The sequence below is a fragment of the Amborella trichopoda genome, chromosome 7, assembly GCF_054954075.1.
Source record: "Amborella trichopoda isolate Santa Cruz 75 chromosome 7, AtrichopodaSantaCruz75HAP2 v2.0, whole genome shotgun sequence".
NCBI classification, from domain to species: domain Eukaryota; kingdom Viridiplantae; phylum Streptophyta; class Magnoliopsida; order Amborellales; family Amborellaceae; genus Amborella; species Amborella trichopoda.
The window spans coordinates 7,237,585-7,256,586 of record NC_142342.1 but is presented as its reverse complement, the minus strand read 5'-3'; the positions used below and the strand labels follow the sequence as shown (position 1 = coordinate 7,256,586).

Sequence of the window (19,002 nt, the reverse complement as noted above, 5' to 3'; positions counted from 1 at the left end):
CTTCATATCAAATTTCGAGAAGATACAAGCATTAGCAACTCTATCTAATAAATCTTTTTTATTACGAATAGGATATCTAATCCATCTTAATACTTTATTCAGGGGTTTATAATTGATAACTAAACGAGGAACTCCTCGTTCTTTTTCAGCATTTTTATTAACGTAAAAGGCTGCACAGCTCCAAGGTGAAGCGCTTGGTCTTATTAATTTCTTTGATTGGAGATCACTGATCTCTTTGCGACACATTTCTCGTAGGGTAGTATTCATTTGTATTGGTCTAGCTTTTGTAGGTATTTGTTTTTCATCAAATCCTGTTTCATATGGTAAAGAAATATTATGTTTCTTTCTTTCCCAAAAAGCATTTGGATGTTCACTGCATATAGAGGTTTCTATTTGTTTTTGTATGCATTGAATTTTTTGTTGAATCACAGAACTATTTATTCGTTTTTCGATATGTTTATATTTAATTTCATGCTTTAAGGTACAAAGAAATCTTTCTTTATTTTGTAATTGATATATCGATCATACCCCTTCTTTGCATAATCCTTTTCATTCTTAATTATTACAAAATTCTGCAAGATCTTATGCGATATAATAGTCTCATATTTATATATCTCATCTAGATATACTCTAGATCCAAAATCTCACCACCTTATACTCTAACAAATTTTATAAATAGGATCGGACTGTAGATCCTGGGCGTTTTGGTATCAGAGCCAATCAGTAAAACTGTCTATACAGTAGAACTGCGCAAACAGTTAAACTGTAACAAACAGCAATACTGTTCTTAACAGTAAACTGTAAAAGGTAAAAGTTACATCATTGCCAAGGAAACCGACTTAAATTTACCACTAAGAAAGTTGGTTCGAGAGTTAAGGCAAGAGACGAAAGGACAAGTCTAGGCAAAGTACCCCCCAAGGCCAGGAAGAGCCGCTTAGGGGAACACGCTGGACCCTTGATCGTCTAAATTGTCATTATCCGCAACCTACGGATGGCAAATTTAATTAGGAATCTTAAAGGTAAGACTGCAACTTCATCTAAAACACTTAGAGTTAAAAATGAAAAACAAATCATCATAAATGACATTGAAGATCACATTCAGAATTGGAATATTCCCAAGGTACCAATAACAGATATTTATCATAAGGGATCATTTAAATTTAAAATGGGTTATGCTATAAAGACAGTAGAAGAAAGTTTGTCTGTTACACAGAACCAGGAAGACTTTCAACTACTATCCAAAAAAGTTATTGAAAAACATAAGGAAAATCATTACAAATATTTACACATTGGCCTTATTCAAATGGCCATTAAACCTTTAACCCGCTTAGGGTTAAACACCTCAGTGCATGTATGCCTAAGAGATACAAGACACAATAATTTCACTGATTCACTCCTAGGCATGGTTGAATCCAGCTTATGTAGTGGACCAATATATTTTAACAGTTTTCCAAATTTTTCAGTTTCTTTAACTGACCCAAATATCTTAGATATACTATCAATAAATCTAAAAACTCATGGATTTAATATGCTACATGGTTCCCAAAATTTTGCTATAGTATACATAATATATTATAAAGTAATGAATACTCTTTGTCCTAATATTATGAGGATAGATAATAAAGATCAAACCATATTATTTCAAACAAATATGGAAAAATCCCATACTATTATTCCTAAAACAATCAAATGGTCAGAAATTGTTCGACCACAATCTTGGGCATTGCAACATGCAAATCAACCCCAAGAAGTACCATGCCATAATATTCCAAATCAAATTATTAAGCATCCAGATGGAAATATTGAAATCAAATTCCAACAAATACAGGATGACATAAATGTGAATAAGAAAAGAAATAAAAAACCAATAATACCAAGTAGAAAATCCTGTTCTATTACTCCGGATGTCATTATACTTCCTCCTTCTCAGTCTTCTTCTTCTCAAACAATACCTTACTCAGATTTGCAATTCTAAGGCATAAGAAGAACAACCGACCATGTTGTTCTCCCTACATATACTCCTGAACCAAGTATAGAAGAATTTCAAATATTAACATTACAAATTGAAGATAATATAGAAACCAATAGTGCTACTGATATATATACTGATGAACAAATAGCAGCCTATTTAGCAGCCAAAATAGAAAGAAAGAAGAAGAAAATCAATACTCAATATATTAAACAAGACTATATTTCGAATAAAAATAAACAAATAAGAGAATGGTATCTTGCAACAGTACCACTAAAAATAAGAAACTTATTACAGACAAAATATAATAAATTTCTCAAAACAGAAAGAGAAACAAAACGATATTTTATATGGTTAAAAGAAAAATATCAAGAGAAACTCAATATCCCTTCCTTTGATAATCTTCAAACTTTGGAAGAAAAAACCTATATTAGCATAGATGGAACTACCACTGCTAGTACACATCCTCCTGAAAAACGCATCATCCTTACAGGAGTTACTCCAACCAATAAAAGAGAACCACCTCAATCTTTATACGATATCATTGCTACTCCATATAAAGTCTTACCAAAAGAGCTTGGTAAGAAACAAGAATTAATTCCTCATATTGTGGAACAGAATAATTATACAAATTTATATATGCAATCTTTAGGAAAACAAACAGAAAGAATAGAGAGACTAGTGTCAAAGGAAAAAATAATTCCTTCTCCTCCTAAAGCAGTTTTGTTCAAACCTACTCCAGAATTAAATAAAAATAAATTTCATATTGGAGACAATAATAAATCCTTAATGGATCAATTAATAGCGAAACTAGCCCAGCTAGATATTAAAGGAATACCATCTCCTAAGATTACTATTCCAACACCAAATGTACCTGAATCTTCAGACAAAGGCAAAGCTAAAATCCCAGAGCATGAGACAATGATGCTCCAAGAAGAACCAATCATAGAAGATACTATCCAAAATCAAGAGAATGCATTTATGGATACCACTCCTATTATTCTACAGGATAATCTGAATAGAATAGCTTATGGAAAAAATTGGAAACCAATTACTGCCCTTCCATATCATAAAAGACCTACACCAGTTGACATCCAACTTGAAGAGGATGCTATCCAACAAGTAGTATCATACTCAGGAAGATCCATAGTCAATTGGACTATAGATGGTTTATCTGAATTAAAGATTTTAGATGTCATGAGACATATGACAATGTTTTCCTCTGCAAATAAAATGGCAGGGAACCCAGATCAAGAGGTTGCAAAAGCAATAGTCAATGGATTTACTGGCTGGTTAAGAGGACGGTGGGATTTTTATGTAGATGATGAAAAAAAAAGTCGAATTCTCACCAATACTAGACAATGGACAGCCAGAAACGAACAAAATCAAGAAATAATTTATACGGAAAGTGATGCCGTCAATACTTTAATATACACCATTACACTTCACTTTGTAGGTAGTACAACATTGTTAACAGCAAGATCAGAAGATCTGCTCTCCAATCTTTGCTGTCCTACATGATCTCATTATAAATGGTATAAGGATGTATTTTTCTCACGATTATTAATACGAGAAGATTGTCAATTAGACCACTGGAAAGAAAAATTCATAGCTGGTCTCCCATATTTATTTGCTGAAAAAGTCAAAGAAAGACTTAAGAAAAAACATAATGGAGTCATTACATATTCATCTTATACACTTGGAGAACTTTCAGCGGAAATATGTGCTGAAGGCTTAGCCTTATGCACAGATATGAAACTAAAAAGACAATTGGATAAACAACAAATAACCAAGAGAAAAGAACTTGGTGATTTTTGTGAACAATTTGGATATTATCTTGATAGAAAAAATATGCTTGAAAAACTCTATAAGAACTATAAGAAAAAGAAAAAATATAAGAAAGACAAGTATAAATCCAAAGATAATAAAATTCATAAACAATATAAGAAATCTAAAAGAAAATTGATCAATAAATTCTCTCCCAACACAAAACATAAAAGAAAACTTCCAGTGTGCTATAGATGTGGGAGGGTTGGTCACTATAAACATCAATGTAAATTAAAAAAGAAAATAGAGTCATTACATTTAGATGATACAGTTAAAACGAAATTATATAATATAATCAATTATGATTCTTCAGATTCTACAGAGTCCTCAGACTCGTATATAGAAAATATACATGATGATGATATGTTATGGACAGACTCATCTGATTCTTCCAATATGTCAACAGACTCGGAATCATCCAATCCAATAAAAGATAATGATTGTAGCTGTCCCATACCTTCACATAATCTTAATACACTTACCCAAGAAGATAATTTCATCTTAGACATTATTGACAAAATTACTGATCCAGATGAGAAAAGATCTATAATTACTCAATTCATTTCAATAACGAAAAATAAAGCAAAAACACCTCCTATTAATAAATCTCCGTATGAATATAATTTTGCTTCAATCATGAAGAGAGTAAGTGAACAACATACTTCTCAACAAAAGGAACCATCTATTTCAGATCTCAAACAGGAGCTCAAAGAAATAAAAAAAGAAGTACATCAATTAAAAAATAGAATTAAAATTTTAGAATTACAACAAATATCTTCACAAGAAACAGATACAGAGGAAATAGAGTTTGATCAAATCATAATGGAAGAACCAGAAGAGATTCCAGAAACATCAGAAAAGAAACCTTATCTGGTAACTATTCCTTCAGTCAATTTGATAGATAAAATTATGATTCAGAAATGATTTGTTCAAGTCAAAATCATAGTTGCAAAAGATTATAGTTTTGAAACTTCAGCCCTAATAGATTCTGGTGCTGACTTAAATTGCATCAATGAAGGTCTAGTACCTTCAAAGTATTTTGATAAGACAACCCAAATATTGAATACAGCAGATGGAAGTAGATTATTTATAAATTATAAATTATCTAATGCTTCTGTCTGTAATAACCACCAATGTATTAATACACCATTTATTATGGTCAAAGGACTAAGCCAAGCAGTCATACTTGGAGTCCCATTCCTAACACTTTTATATCCTTTATCTATAGATTAAACATGAATAACTTCAAACTATCAAAATGTACCAATACATTTTGACTTTATACATAAACCCAAATTAAAGGAAATTAATAATGTTAAAGATCAATTACAAAATAAAGAAAGATTTCTTTGTACCTTAAAGTCCGATCAAGAGACTTTAAGAGATTATATCTCTTAAAGAAATCTACAGTCCGATCCTATTTATAACATTTGTTAGAGTATAAGGTGGTGAGATTATGGATCTAGAGTATATCTAGATGAGATATGTAAATATGAGACTATTATATCGCATAAGATCTTACAGAATTTTGTAATAATTAAGAATGAAAAGGATTATGCAAAGAAGGGGTATGATCGATATATCAATTACAAACCATTGAGCATAATTTAAATCTCCAATTTTTACCCTAAATAATATTTTAAACTGCATGCTAAAAATATTAGAATATCTGAGATAAACTGATAAACTTCATACTGTATTATACAAAGTATCTGGTTACAAACTATTTAAGCCAAGCCATAAGTACATACACACTGATGCAAACTAGACAAAAATAGACAGACTAAAAGAAATCGTGAAAATAATAGACTTACTGTTTACAGATGCAGTAACTGGAAAAGAGTTTCCAGTGTTGCGGGCAATATGAAGGAAGAGAGTTTATATTGCAGTCACACATTAAAAGTAAAGAAGAGGGATAGAACCTGGTATTGGCTTATGGAGCTATGAAGGTCAGGATAGCTCTTGATTGTTGCTATTCTTTATCTTCGAAAGAGATGAGAGGGGAGCAGAGAGGAGCAAAGAGAAGCAGAGAGCTTTGCTTTAGAGCGAGGGAGGAGTGAGCGACCTCTGCCGAATGAAAGGGAGGAGGCCCTCTTTTATAAGGGAGATTGCTTCACGAGGAAGCAAAGAAAGAGGAAGAAGACAAAGGCGCAAAGGTGATGTTGACAAAAGGATGGGACCAAAGGATGAAAGACAAAAAATAAAAAAGGAAAAAGCATCTGTGTACAGTGTTTCTTCTGTCGCTTATGGCTACAGTGCTACAAGTGGCTACAGTAACTTTTTTGGATTATATGCAAGTAGCTACAATATCTTTTGTCGTTTGTGTCGGTGAAAGCATCTTCTCTGTCGGTGGCTACAGTGACTTTTGTCGTTTGTGTCGGTGGGCATCTTCTTTGTCCGTGGACATCTTCTTTTGGTATCATAGCCAAACAGTAAAACTTTCTATACAGTAGAACTGTGCAAAAAGTTAAACTGTAACAAACAGCAATACTGTTCTTATCAGTAAACTGTAAAAGGTAAAAGTTACATCCTTACCAAGGAAACCTACTTAAATTTACCACTAAAAAAGTTGGTCCGAGAGTTAAGGCAAGAGACGAAAGGACAAGTCTAGGCAAAGTACCCGCCAAGGCCAGGAAGAGCCGCTTAGGGGAACACGCTGGACCCTTGATCGTCCAGATTGTCATTATCCGCAACCTACGGATGGCAAATTTAATTAGGAATCTTAAAGGTAAGACTGCAACTTCATCTAAAGTACTTAGAGTTAAAAATAAGGAACAAATCATCATAAATGACATTGAAGATCACATTCAGAATTGGAATATTCCCAAGGTACCAATAACAGATATTTATCATAAGGGATCATTTAAATTTAAAATGGGTTATGCTATAAAGACAGTAGAAGAAAGTTTGTCTGTTACACAGAACCAGGAAGACTTTCAACTACTATCCAAAAAATTTATTGAAAAACATAAGGAAAATCATTACAAATATTTACACATTGGCCTTATTCAAATAGCCATTAAACCTTTAACCCGTTTAAGGTTAAACACCTCAGTGCTTGTATGCCTAAGAGATACAAGACACAATAATTTCACTGATTCACTCCTAGGCATGGTTGAATCCAGCTTATGTAGTGGACCAATATATTTTAACTGTTTTCCAAATTTTTCAGTTTCTTTAACTGACCCAAATATCTTAGATATACTATCAATAAATCTAAAAACTCATGGATTTAATATGCTACATGGTTCCCAAAATTTAGCTATAGTATACAGAATATATTATAAAGTAATGAATACTCTTTATCCTAATATTATGAGGATAGATAATAAAGATCAAACCATATTATTTCAAACAAATATGGAAAAATCCCATACTATTATTCCTAAAACAATCAAATGGTCAGAAATTGTTTTACCACAATCTTGGGCATTGCAACATGCAAATCAACCCCAAGAAGTACCATGCCATAATATTCCAAATCAAATTATTGAGCATCCAGATGGAAATATTGAAATCAAATTCCAACAAATACAGGATGACATAAATGTGAATAGGAAAAGAAATAAAAAACCAATAATACCAAGTAGAAAATCCTGTTCTACTACTCCGGATGTCATTATACTTCCTCCTCCTTCTCAGTCTTCTTCTTCTCAAACAATACCTAACTCAGATTTGCAATTCCAAGGCATAAGAAGAACAACCGACCATGTTGTTCTCCCTACATATACTCCTGAACCAAGTATAGAAGAATTTCAAATATTAACATTACAAATCGAGGATAATATAGAAACCAATAGTGCAACTGATATATATACTGATGAACAAATAGCAGCCTATTTAGCAGCCAAAATAGAAAGAAAGAAGAAGAAAATCAATACTCAGTATATTAAACAAGACTATATTTCGAATAAAAATAAACAAATAAGAGAATGGTATCTTGCAACAGTACCATTAAAAATAAGAAACTTATTACAGACAAAATATAATAAATTTTTCAAAAAAGAAAGAGAAACAAAAGGATATTTTATATGGTTAAAAGAAAAATATCAAGAGAAACTCAATATCCCTTCCTTTGATAATCTTCAAACTTTGAAAGAAAAAACCTATATTAGCATAGATGGAACTACCACTGCTAGTACACATCCTCTTGAAAAAAGCATCATCCTTACAGAAGTTACTCACCCCAATAAAAGAGAACCACCTCAATCTTTATACGATAACATTGCTACTCTATATAAAGTCTTACCAAAAGAGCTTGGTAAGAAACAAGAATTAATTCCTCATATTGTGGAACAGAATAATTATACAAATTTATATATGCAATCTTTAGGAAAACAAACATAAAGAATAGAGAGACTAGTGTCAAAGGAAAAATTAATTCCTTCTCCTCCTAAAGCAGTTTTGTTCAAACCTACTCCAGAATTAAATAAAAATAAATTTCATATTGGAGACAATAATAAATCCTTAATGGATCAATTAATAGCGAAACTAGCCCAGCTAGATATTAAAGGAATACCATCTCCTAAGATTACTATTCCAACACCAAATATACCTGAATCTTCAGACAAAGGCAAAGCTAAAATCCCAGAGCATGAGACAATGATGCTCCAAGAAGAACCAATCATAGAAGATACTATCCAAAATCAAGAGAATGCATTTATGGATACCACTCCTATTATTCTACAGGATAATCTGAATAGAATAGCTTATGGAAAAAATTGGAAACCAATTACTGCCCTTCCATATCATAAAAGACCTACACCAGTTGACATCCAACTTGAAGAGGATGCTATCCAACAAGTAGTATCATACTCAGGAAGATCCATAGTCAATTGGACAATAGATGGTTTATCTGAATTAAAGATTTAGATGCCATGAGACATATGACAATGTTTCCCTCTGCAAATAAAATGGCAGGCAACCCAGATCAAGAGGTTGCAAAAGCAATAGTCAATGGATTTACTGGCTGGTTAAGAGGATGGTGGGATTTTTATGTAGATGATGAAACAAAAAATCGAATTCTCACCAATAATAGACAATGGACCGCCAGAAACAAACAAAATCAAGAAATAATTTATACGGAAAGTGATGCCGTCAATACTTTAATATATACCATTACACTTCACTTTGTAGGTAGTACAACACTGTTACCAGCAAGATCAGAAGATCTGCTCTCCAATCTTCGCTGTCTTACATGATCTCATTATAAATGGTGTAAGGATGTATTTTTCTCACGATTATTAATACGAGAAGATTGTCAATTAGACCACTGGAAAGAAAAATTCATAGTTGGTCTCCCATATTTATTTGCTGAAAAAGTCAAAGAAAGATTAAGGAAAAAACATAATGGAATCATTATATATTCATCTTATACACTTGGAGAACTTTCAGCGGAAATATGTGCTGTAGGCTTAGCCTTATGCACATATATGAAACTAAAAAGACAATTGGATAAACAACAAATAACCCAGAGAAAAGAACTTGGTGATTTTTGCGAACAATTTGGATATTACCTTGATAGAAAAAATATGCCTGAAAAACTCTATAAGAACTATAAGAAAAAGAAAAAATATAAGAAAGACAAGTATAAATCCAAAGATAATAAAATTCATAAACAATATAAGAAATCTAAAAGAAAATTGATCAATAAATTCTCTCCCAACACAAAACATAAAAGAAAACTTCCAGTGTGCTATAGATGTGGGAAGGTTGGTCACTATAAACATCAATGTAAATTAAAAAAGAAAATAGAGTCATTACATTTAGATGATACAGTTAAAACAAAATTATATAGTATAATTAATTATGATTCTTCAGATTCTACAGAGTCCTCAGACTCGTATATAGAAAATATACATGATGATGATCTGTTATGGACAGACTCATCTGATTCTTCCAATATGTCAACAGACTCGGAATCATCCAATCCAATAAAAGATAATGATAATAGCTGTCCCATACCTTCACATAATCTTAATGCACTTACCCAAGAAGATAATTTCATCTTAGACATTATTGACAAAATTACTGATCCAGATGAGAAAAGATCTATAATTACTCAATTCATTTCAATAACGAAAAATAAAGCAAAAACACCTCCTATTAATAAATCTCCGTATGAATATAATTTTGCTTCAATCATGAAGAGAGTAAGTGAACAACATACTTCTCAACAAAAGGAACCATCTATTTCAGATCTCAAACAGGAGCTCAAAGAAATAAAAAAAGAAGTACATCAATTAAAAAATAGAATTAAAATTTTAGAATTACAACAAATATCTTCACAAGAAACAGATACAGAGGAAATAGAGTTTGATCAAATCATAATGGAAGAACCAGAAGAGATTCCAGAAACATCAGAAAAGAAACCTTATCTGGTAACTATTTCTTCAGTCAATTTGATAAATAAAATAATGATTCAGAAATGGTTTGTTCAAGTCAAAATCATAGTTGCAAAAGATTATAGTTTTGAAACTTCAGCCCTAATAGATTCAGGTGCTGACTTAAATTGCATCAATGAAGGTCTAGTACCTTCAAAGTATTTTGATAAGACAACCCAAATATTGAATACAGCAGATGGAAGTAGATTATTTATCAATTATAAATTATCTAATGCTTCTGTCTGTAATAACCACCAATGTATTAATACACCATTTATTATGGTCAAAGGACTAAGCCAAGCAGTCATACTTGGAGTCCCATTCCTAACACTTTTATATCCTTTATCTATAGATCAAACAGGAATATCTTCAAACTATCAAAATGTACCAATACATTTTGACTTTATACATAAACCCAAATTAAAGGAAATTAATAATGTTAAAGATCAATTACAAAATAAAGAAAGATTTCTTTGTACCTTAAAGCAAGAAATTAAATATAAACATATCGAAGAACAAATAAATAGTTATGTGATTCAACAAAAAATTCAATGCATACAAAAACAAATAGAAACCTCTATATGCAGTGAATATCCCAATGCTTTTTGGGAAAGAAAGAAACATAGTATTTCTTTACCATATGAAACAGGATTTCATGAAAAACAAATACCTATAAAAGCTAGACCAATACAAATGTTTTAACTCTAAGTGTTTGAGATGAAGTTGCAGTCTTACCTTTAAGATTCCTAATTAAATTTGCCATCCGTAGGTTGCGGATAATGACAATTTGGACGATCAAGGGTCCAGCATGTTCCCCTAAGCGGCTCTTCCTAGCCTTGGCGAGTACTTTGCCTAGACTTGTCCTTTCGTCTCTTGCCTTAACTCTCGGTCCAACTTTCTTAGTGGTAAATTTGATTAATTTTTCTGTGTGGGATTCCAAGCTTTCGAAGTATACCTGAGTAGTTGTTCTTTGTTCTCGATTCTTTGTTTGAGAATACCACCCAATCCTATATAAGAGGCGTCACATTCTATGATTTTGAACGCCGTAGGATGAGGAAGAGAAAGGCAAACAAGAGTTTTTACCTTTTGTTTGATTATTTGTACTGCATGAGTATGGATATTTGTCCATGGTGGCAGATTCTTTTGGAGTCTATCATATAAAGGTTTAGAATCTATGGCAAGATTAGGATAAAAATCACTAATATAATTTAAACATCCTAAGAATCGTTGAAGGTTTTTCTTATCAAGTATTTGATCAGGAAATTTATCAGCAAATTGTATAGATCTATCTATTGGAATAATAATGCCATGATTTATCATATGTCTTAAAAACCTAATATTGGTTTGAAATAAGGTAATCTTTTTAGCAGACACTACTAACCCAGCATGCTGGACTGCATGAATGAAAGTAGTAATATGTTTGATATGCTGATCGATAGATTCAGAGAAGATTAGAACATCATCAATATATACGATCATGAATTGGTAGTAAGGATTAAAAATGTCATTCATTATTTTTTGAAATTCTGATGGTACATTTTTAAACCAAAGGGCATGACATTCCATTCGTATTGATCAAATGGTACATTAAATGCTGTTTTGTATTTATCTTGCTCTTGAATTTGTATTTGCCAATATCCAGACTTCATATCAAATTTCGAGAAGATACAAGCATTAGCAACTCTATCTAATAAATATTTTTTATTAAGAATAGAATATCTAATCCATCTTAATACTTTATTCAGGGGTTTATAATTGATAACCAAACGAGGAACTCATCGTTCTTTTTCAGCATTTTTATTAACGTAAAAGGCTGCACAGCTCCAAGGTGAAGAGCTTGGTCTTATTAATTTCTTTGATTGGAGATCACTGATCTCTTTGCGACACATTTCTAGTAGGGTAGTATTCATTTGTATTGGTCTAGCTTTTGTAGGTATTTGTTTTTCATCAAATCTTGTTTCATATGGTAAAGAAATAATATGTTTCTTTCTTTCCCAAAAAGCATTGGGATGTTCACTGCATATAGAGGTTTCTATTTGTTTTTGTATGCATTGAATTTTTTGTTGAATCACATAACTATTTATTTGTTTTTCTTATATATGGGAGTGGATTCTGTATGCCCACTAGTTGACCGCTACAGTAAATGCTAATGGCCCATATTGAATCTGGGTTGATCCGATGGTCACAATCTCTTTTCATGTTTGAATCTTAATTTTTTTCTGTCGAATCACTTGAAATTTTAAGTGTACATTTTTCGCATTAAAGCGCACCTAATAAAAGTATAAAAAAAATAATCCCTAAAAAATAAATTGACCAAAATACCCCCAAAATTTTTACAGGGGTATTTTGGTCAATTTTTAATGTAAAATATTTTTTTTATATTTTTCGAAGATTCATCTATTTTTTTATGTAGGTACGATTAAAATGTCAGATTAATCTGATCTGTAGAAAAAAAATTAAAATTAAAATACTACCAAACATTCGGGATTGTTAGATCGGCCCAGATTCAATATGGGCTGTTGGTGTTCACTGTAGTAGTACACCCTTGGGCTGATAGGATCTTTTCCACACATATATATATATATATATATCTTTCCAATGCCTATAGAAGAAAATGAACAGTGATTTCGCCTACCTTCATCACCTTTTTAAGTTCATCGCATAGTTACGATTTTTCGGTAGTGTTTCATTTTTTATTTTTTTTTCTACAAATTGAAATGGCTTGAAATTTGGAGCGTGTATACATTTTAGTGAGGCGCACCTAATAAAAATATAAAAAAAAAATTCGTGAAAGTTTTTAACCCAAGTACCCCTGAAAATTTTTGAGGGTATTTTGGTTAATTTATTTCATGTAAAATATTTTTTTTGATATTTTTTTTAGATTCACCTATTTTTGATGAACACACATTTCAAATTTTAGATCATTTTGATTTGTAAAAAGAATAAAAAATGAAACACTACTGGACAATTATGACCGTACGATGAACTTTGGACGGTAATGATAATAGGCGAAATCACTGTTCATTTCCACCTATAGGTGTTTTGTAGTATCTTATATATATATATATATATATATATATATATATAAGGGTTTGGGTGGGCCAAGTGGCGTGCGGTGGGGGACATGGGTTAGGAAAATTTCAAGGCTTCCGCAGTAAGATTTTGCATTAAGGGTACATTTGGTGCGCATTAAAATACTTCCATGATGAATTGTCACTTGAAAAAGCTCTCATGTTATTAGGTATGAGATTCACACCAATGTCCTAGCACATTTTTTACACCAATTGGCAGCCAATTGATTTGAATTGGCCTCGAAAACCTGTTAAGGACTGATTTCGAATAACCAATCAACCGGGCAGTAAAAAGTGTTAAAAAAAATATAAAAAATTATATTTAAAGCATAATTAAGCAGAACACATCCAAATGAAGTTGAAAATTAATGAAAGAAATGATTTAAAATAATCAGCTTAGGGGTATTTTTGAAATTTTTCAAAAAAGATAGAAAAATGTAAAATAAGTATTCATGGCCAAAACACTTTCCAATCTTTGCCAAAATGATAAAAAACATTGGTATTACAAATTAATCCTTTATTTTTTAATATTTTATATAATTGTTTCTGATTTTTTTTTTTTTTAAATATCCAACCGAATCACAAAAAACCGGCCAAAACCAACCAGCCAGTGCCCGGTTCTAATCTAACAGGCTGGTTTTGAGTTGAACAGGCCGATATTATGAATACTGGCCTAATCACATGAGTGAGTTTTTTCATGTGAAAATACTTTCACAAAAGCATCTTCACACGTATCAAACATGCCCTAAGAGAGTGCATTTTGAAATTGTATTTTGAATCAAAATCGCTTAAAGAACCTTTGTCATCTCAAACGTCCATTGAGTGATATGTTCACTTGAAGAAACTCTCATGTGATTAGGTATGAAATTCACACCAATTGGTCCTAGGACATTTTTTCATACCAATTGGTAGCGAATTGATTTGAGTAGTGTGAGAAAAACTCCCACACCTAATTCATTATTCGAAAAATTGAATCGGCGTTAGAAACCGGCTAAGGGCCGGTTTCGAATAACCGGTAAACCAGTCGATCAAAAAAGTGTTAAAAAATACAAAACAACAATAGTAACTATATTTAAAGCAAGATTAAGCAAATCACATCCAAATGAAGTTGACAATTAGTGAAAAAGTGGATTTTAAACAATTGATTTATGCTCAGGGGTATTTTTGAAAATTTTCAAAACAGATGGGAAAATGTAAAATAAGTATTCTTGGCCAAAACACTTTCCAATTTTTTAAAAAATGATAAAAAAACATTCGTATTACAAATTAATCCTTTATTTTTTGAGATTTTATATAATTGTTTCTGATTTTTTTTTTTTTTTAAAATATCCAACCAAATCACAAAAAACCGGCCAAAACCAACCAGCCAGTGACCGGTTCTGAGTTGAACATGTCGATATTGGGAGCACTGACCTAATCACATGAGTGAGTTTTTTCATATGAAAATACTTTCAAAAAAGCATTTTCATGCGTATCAAACATGCCCTAACAAAGAGAATTTTGAAATTGTATTTTGAATCAAAATCGTTTAAAGAACCTTTGTCATCTCAAACATCCATTGAGCGCATTAAAATATTAAAAAAATTTCGTATAGAATCTTAATTCCTCATATTATTTCGTGGTAGACCCTTTTTCCGTTTTTCTTTCAAGCGGCATGAGGAAATCCGTAAGGATTTCACCATACCCCCTCATCTCTTATCTCCCTATTTTATTGACTTTTGACCATAAAAATTGGCCCCAATAAATCTTTTTATACCATTTCATCCCAAAAACCTTTTTAACCCTTATTTTCCCTTTCTACCCATTAAAAAAGTTTTTGGGTTGAAATGATATAAAAAGATTTGTTGGGGCTAATGTTTATGATCAAAAGTCAATAAAAGAGAGAGATAAAAGATGGGGGGTATGGTGAAATCTTTAGGGGTTTTTTTATGCCGTTTGAAAAAAAAACGGAAAGATGGTCTTCCATGAAATAATACGAGAAATTAGGGTTCTATACGAATTTTGTCCTAAATATTTCCATGATGTATTTTCACTTGAAAAAACTCTTATGTGATTAGGTATGGGATTCACACCAATTGGTCCTAGCACATTTTTTCACACCAATTGATCCTAGCACATTTTTTCACACCAATTGGTAGCCAATTGATTTGAGTAGTGTGAAAAAATTCCCACACCTAATTTAGTGTTCGAAAAATTGAATCGGCGTAAAAAACAGCTAAGGTCCGGTTTTGAATAATTGGTAAACTGGCTGATCAAAAGAGTGTTAAAAAAATAAAATAAAATTATAAAAACTATATCTAAAGCATGATTAAGTAAAGCACATCCAAATGAAGTTGACAATTAGTGAAAAAAAATAGATTTTAAACAATCGATTTGTGCTCAGGCGTATTTTTGAAATTTTTCAAAAATGATGGGAAAATGTAAAATAAGTATTCATGGCCAAAACACTTTCCAATCTTTGCCAAAGTGATAAAAAAAACATTCGTATTACAAACTAATCCTTTATTTTCTGAGATTTTATGTAATTGTTTCTGATTTTTTTTTTAAAAAATATCCAATGGAATCACCAAAAACCGGCCAAAACCAACTAGCCAGTGCCTGGTTTTGAGTTGAATAGGCTGATATTGTGAATACTGACTTAATTACATGAGTGAGTTTTTTCATGTGAAAGTACTTTCATAAAAGCATTTTCATTCGTATCAAACATGAGAGAGCGTATTTTGAAATTATATTTTGAATCAAAATCGCTTGAAGAACCTTTGTCATCTCAAATGTACATTGAGGGCATTAAAATATTTCCATGATGTATTTTCACTTGAAAAAACTCTCATGTGATTAGATATGGGATTCACACCAATTGGTCATAGAAATTTTTTTTACACCAATTGGCAGCCAATTGTGAGTAGTGTGAGAAAACTCCCACACCTAATTCAGTGTTCAAAAAATTTAATCGGCCTCGAAAACTGGCTAAGGGGTGGTTTCGAATAATCGGTAAACCAGTTGATAAAAAAAGTGTTAAAAAAATACAAAAAAAATATAAAAACTATATTTAAAGCATGATTAAGCAAAACACATCCAAATGAAGTTGACAATTAGTGAAAACAATAGATTTTTAACAATCGATTTGTGCTCGGGGGTATTTTTTAATTTTTTTTAAAAAATATGGGAAATGTAAAATAATTATTCAAGGCCAAAACACTTCTCAATCTTTGCCAAAATGATAAAAAACATTCGTATTACAAATTAATCTTTTATTTTTTGAGATTTTATATAATTGTTTCTTATTTTTTTTTTTTTTTAATTTTTTTTTTAAATATCCAACCGAATCACCAAAAACCTGCCAAAACCAACTTGCCAGTGTTCGGTTCCGATCTAACCGACCGGTTCTGAGTTGAACAAGCCGATATTGTGAATATTGACCTAATCACATGAGTGAGTTCACAAAAGCATTTTCACACGTATCAAACATGCCATAAGCGAGTGTATTTTGAATCAAAATCGCTTAAAGAACGTTTGTCATCTCAAACGTCCATTGATCGCATTAAAATATTTCCATGATTTATTTTCACTTGAAAAAACTCTCATGTGATTAGGTATGGGATTCACACCAATTGGTCTTAGCATATTTTTTCATCATCGAAGTTTTTTTTCAATTATTTGAGATTAGCTATATAAATTGTGGTATATTTGAGATTGGCTATATTAAGTTATTTTATGAGATTTTATAGAATTGTTTCTTTTTTTTTTTTTTTATTATATCCAGGCTAAATCACCAAAAACCAACCAAAACCAACCTGACAAGCCCGGTTCTGATCTAACCGGCCAGTTCTGTGTTGAACAGGGCGATATTGTGAGCACTAACCTAATTACATGAGTGAGTTTTTTCATGTAAAAATACTTTCACAAAAGTATTTTCACGCATATCAAACATGCCCTAAGTGAGTTCTTTAATTGATTTTGAATCAAAATCAATTAAAGAACCTTTGTCATCTCAAACGTCCATTGAGCATAGTAACCATGGTTAACTTTGGTTCAATTGTAAGTGGGTCGATTGAACCTTTCTTATTTGATTGTGACTTTCAATTGAGGCTGAATTTGCATGTGCGATTATTTTTTGTGCCCCTTTAATTAAATAATAATTGGCGGGGCTGGGCTGCATTTGTACAATATGCAGTCAAGAGGTATAAAGCATCCATAAGATGATACAAATAGGTCGTCAATCTAAAAACAATTGTAACTAACCGTCTAAAAGTTTTTTTAATATAATTATTATTTTTAATTTTCAAAATTTATTTATTTTTTCATACTCATAATTTTCATTTTAAAATTATATATTCTCCAAAAATTAGAATCAAATTGTATTTTAAAAAATAATTACTGCCAAGCCTGCATTTGTACCTGTGTGGGCTTGGCCCCACGCTAACCTACAGTAAGATGAAAAAGAATCATTTATGACAACTTGACAAGAACAACTCCTCCTTGGACTACCCAATAATGGTGAATTGTAATTTTTTCTTCATTTTCCATTTCGAAAGCATTCCAAGGTCAGGTTTTGATCCTTCTTTCATAGATGTTGTGCTTACCCACTGGGAAAGGGAAAGAAAAGAAAGAAAAAACAGGGTACTAGAAGTCTAGAACTCTCCATCCAAAATTTGTACACTAAGTATGACCTTCCAAAGTATTGAATGTATTGGGACAGCTACATTGCTTGAAATCCAGTCAAAATGGGGGCAACTCCACTTTTTTCAGGCCATGGGAAGATCACATGGGAGACCTATGCCCTTCCCACGCCCTAAGAGAAACAATACAACTCCTACAGCTGACTCTCACCTTTACAATTTGGGACCATCTTAGTTGAGGACCACCCTAGTTACACAATCAAGTTGTACCTTAATGCATGTGTAGATCCCGACGCTTCATAGAGTGTCGACAGCAAGTGTGTGGCTCGGGCTCGAGCCGGATAGTCGGCAACGTTAATTGCGAGTCGCTAGCGGTACACGCAGATGAGAGTGCTGGGTCAAAGTTGTAGCTGCTACGCCTTTATCAAGAGGAATTTGTTGATGTGCTCTTCTAGCAGCAATGTATGACCTACTGAGAGTACTGAAATTCAAAGCCCTAATTTTTCACTCAGGGAGTAGTTAACTGGCTTCATCACAGTCTCACCTAAGGAGAGGAGAAGAGATGCAAAATATCATTGGTCTTCTTCATCTAGAGGCTGCTTGATTCAGTCCACAACTACTGCACTGAGAGGCCAAAAGAAGGGTCCCCTACAAGCATGAATTCAATGGTGTCACACTCTCTATCTATGCATTCCTTTTGTGTTTCCGATTCCCTCAAAATCATCCTATAAAACACATGTATGTCACATGCATCCTTCTTACACCCACGCTGGAGAAGAAAGCATGCAAGATAGCAAAATCACTGACTGTATGTGGGCCCTCCTCAGTCTTGAAGCCCAAGATCCCAACCATCCCATCTCTTGGATCCCTTAATCCCATCATTCATTCTCATCACCAGACTCTCTATCCCAGCCCTCCACTCTTTGGAAACCCTAGATCCCCAACCATTGGATGTTGGGGTGGGCTCCACCACTCCCATAGGGAAGAGGCCTAGAGCCCAATCAATGTTTTTGGGTGGGTCCCATGAAGACTGGATCCCAATCACCCTCATCAAAGTTTCAATCATATATTGACTACCTTCCATTTGTATTTTTCTAGTGGCCTTCATTAGAGGGGACCCATGGTTTTGACAT

General features: G+C 32.3%; 1 long non-coding RNA gene across 2 annotated transcripts; it reads right to left on the bottom strand.

Annotated features, from left to right (window-relative positions):
• Positions 1 to 932: 932 nt before the first annotated feature.
• Positions 933 to 18,767, bottom strand: LOC148781223 (uncharacterized). 2 transcript variants are annotated; one of them, XR_016058762.1, is made up of 4 exons: positions 18,140 to 18,767; positions 7,380 to 7,529; positions 6,417 to 6,490; positions 933 to 985 (listed from the first exon to the last, which is right to left on the bottom strand). It is a non-coding gene; the product is annotated as an uncharacterized LOC148781223 (long non-coding RNA). The 2 variants fall into 2 exon arrangements; XR_016058761.1 differs by lacking the exon at positions 933 to 985 and having other exon boundaries at positions 6,351 to 6,490.
• Between the last annotated feature and the right edge of the window lie 235 nt (positions 18,768 to 19,002).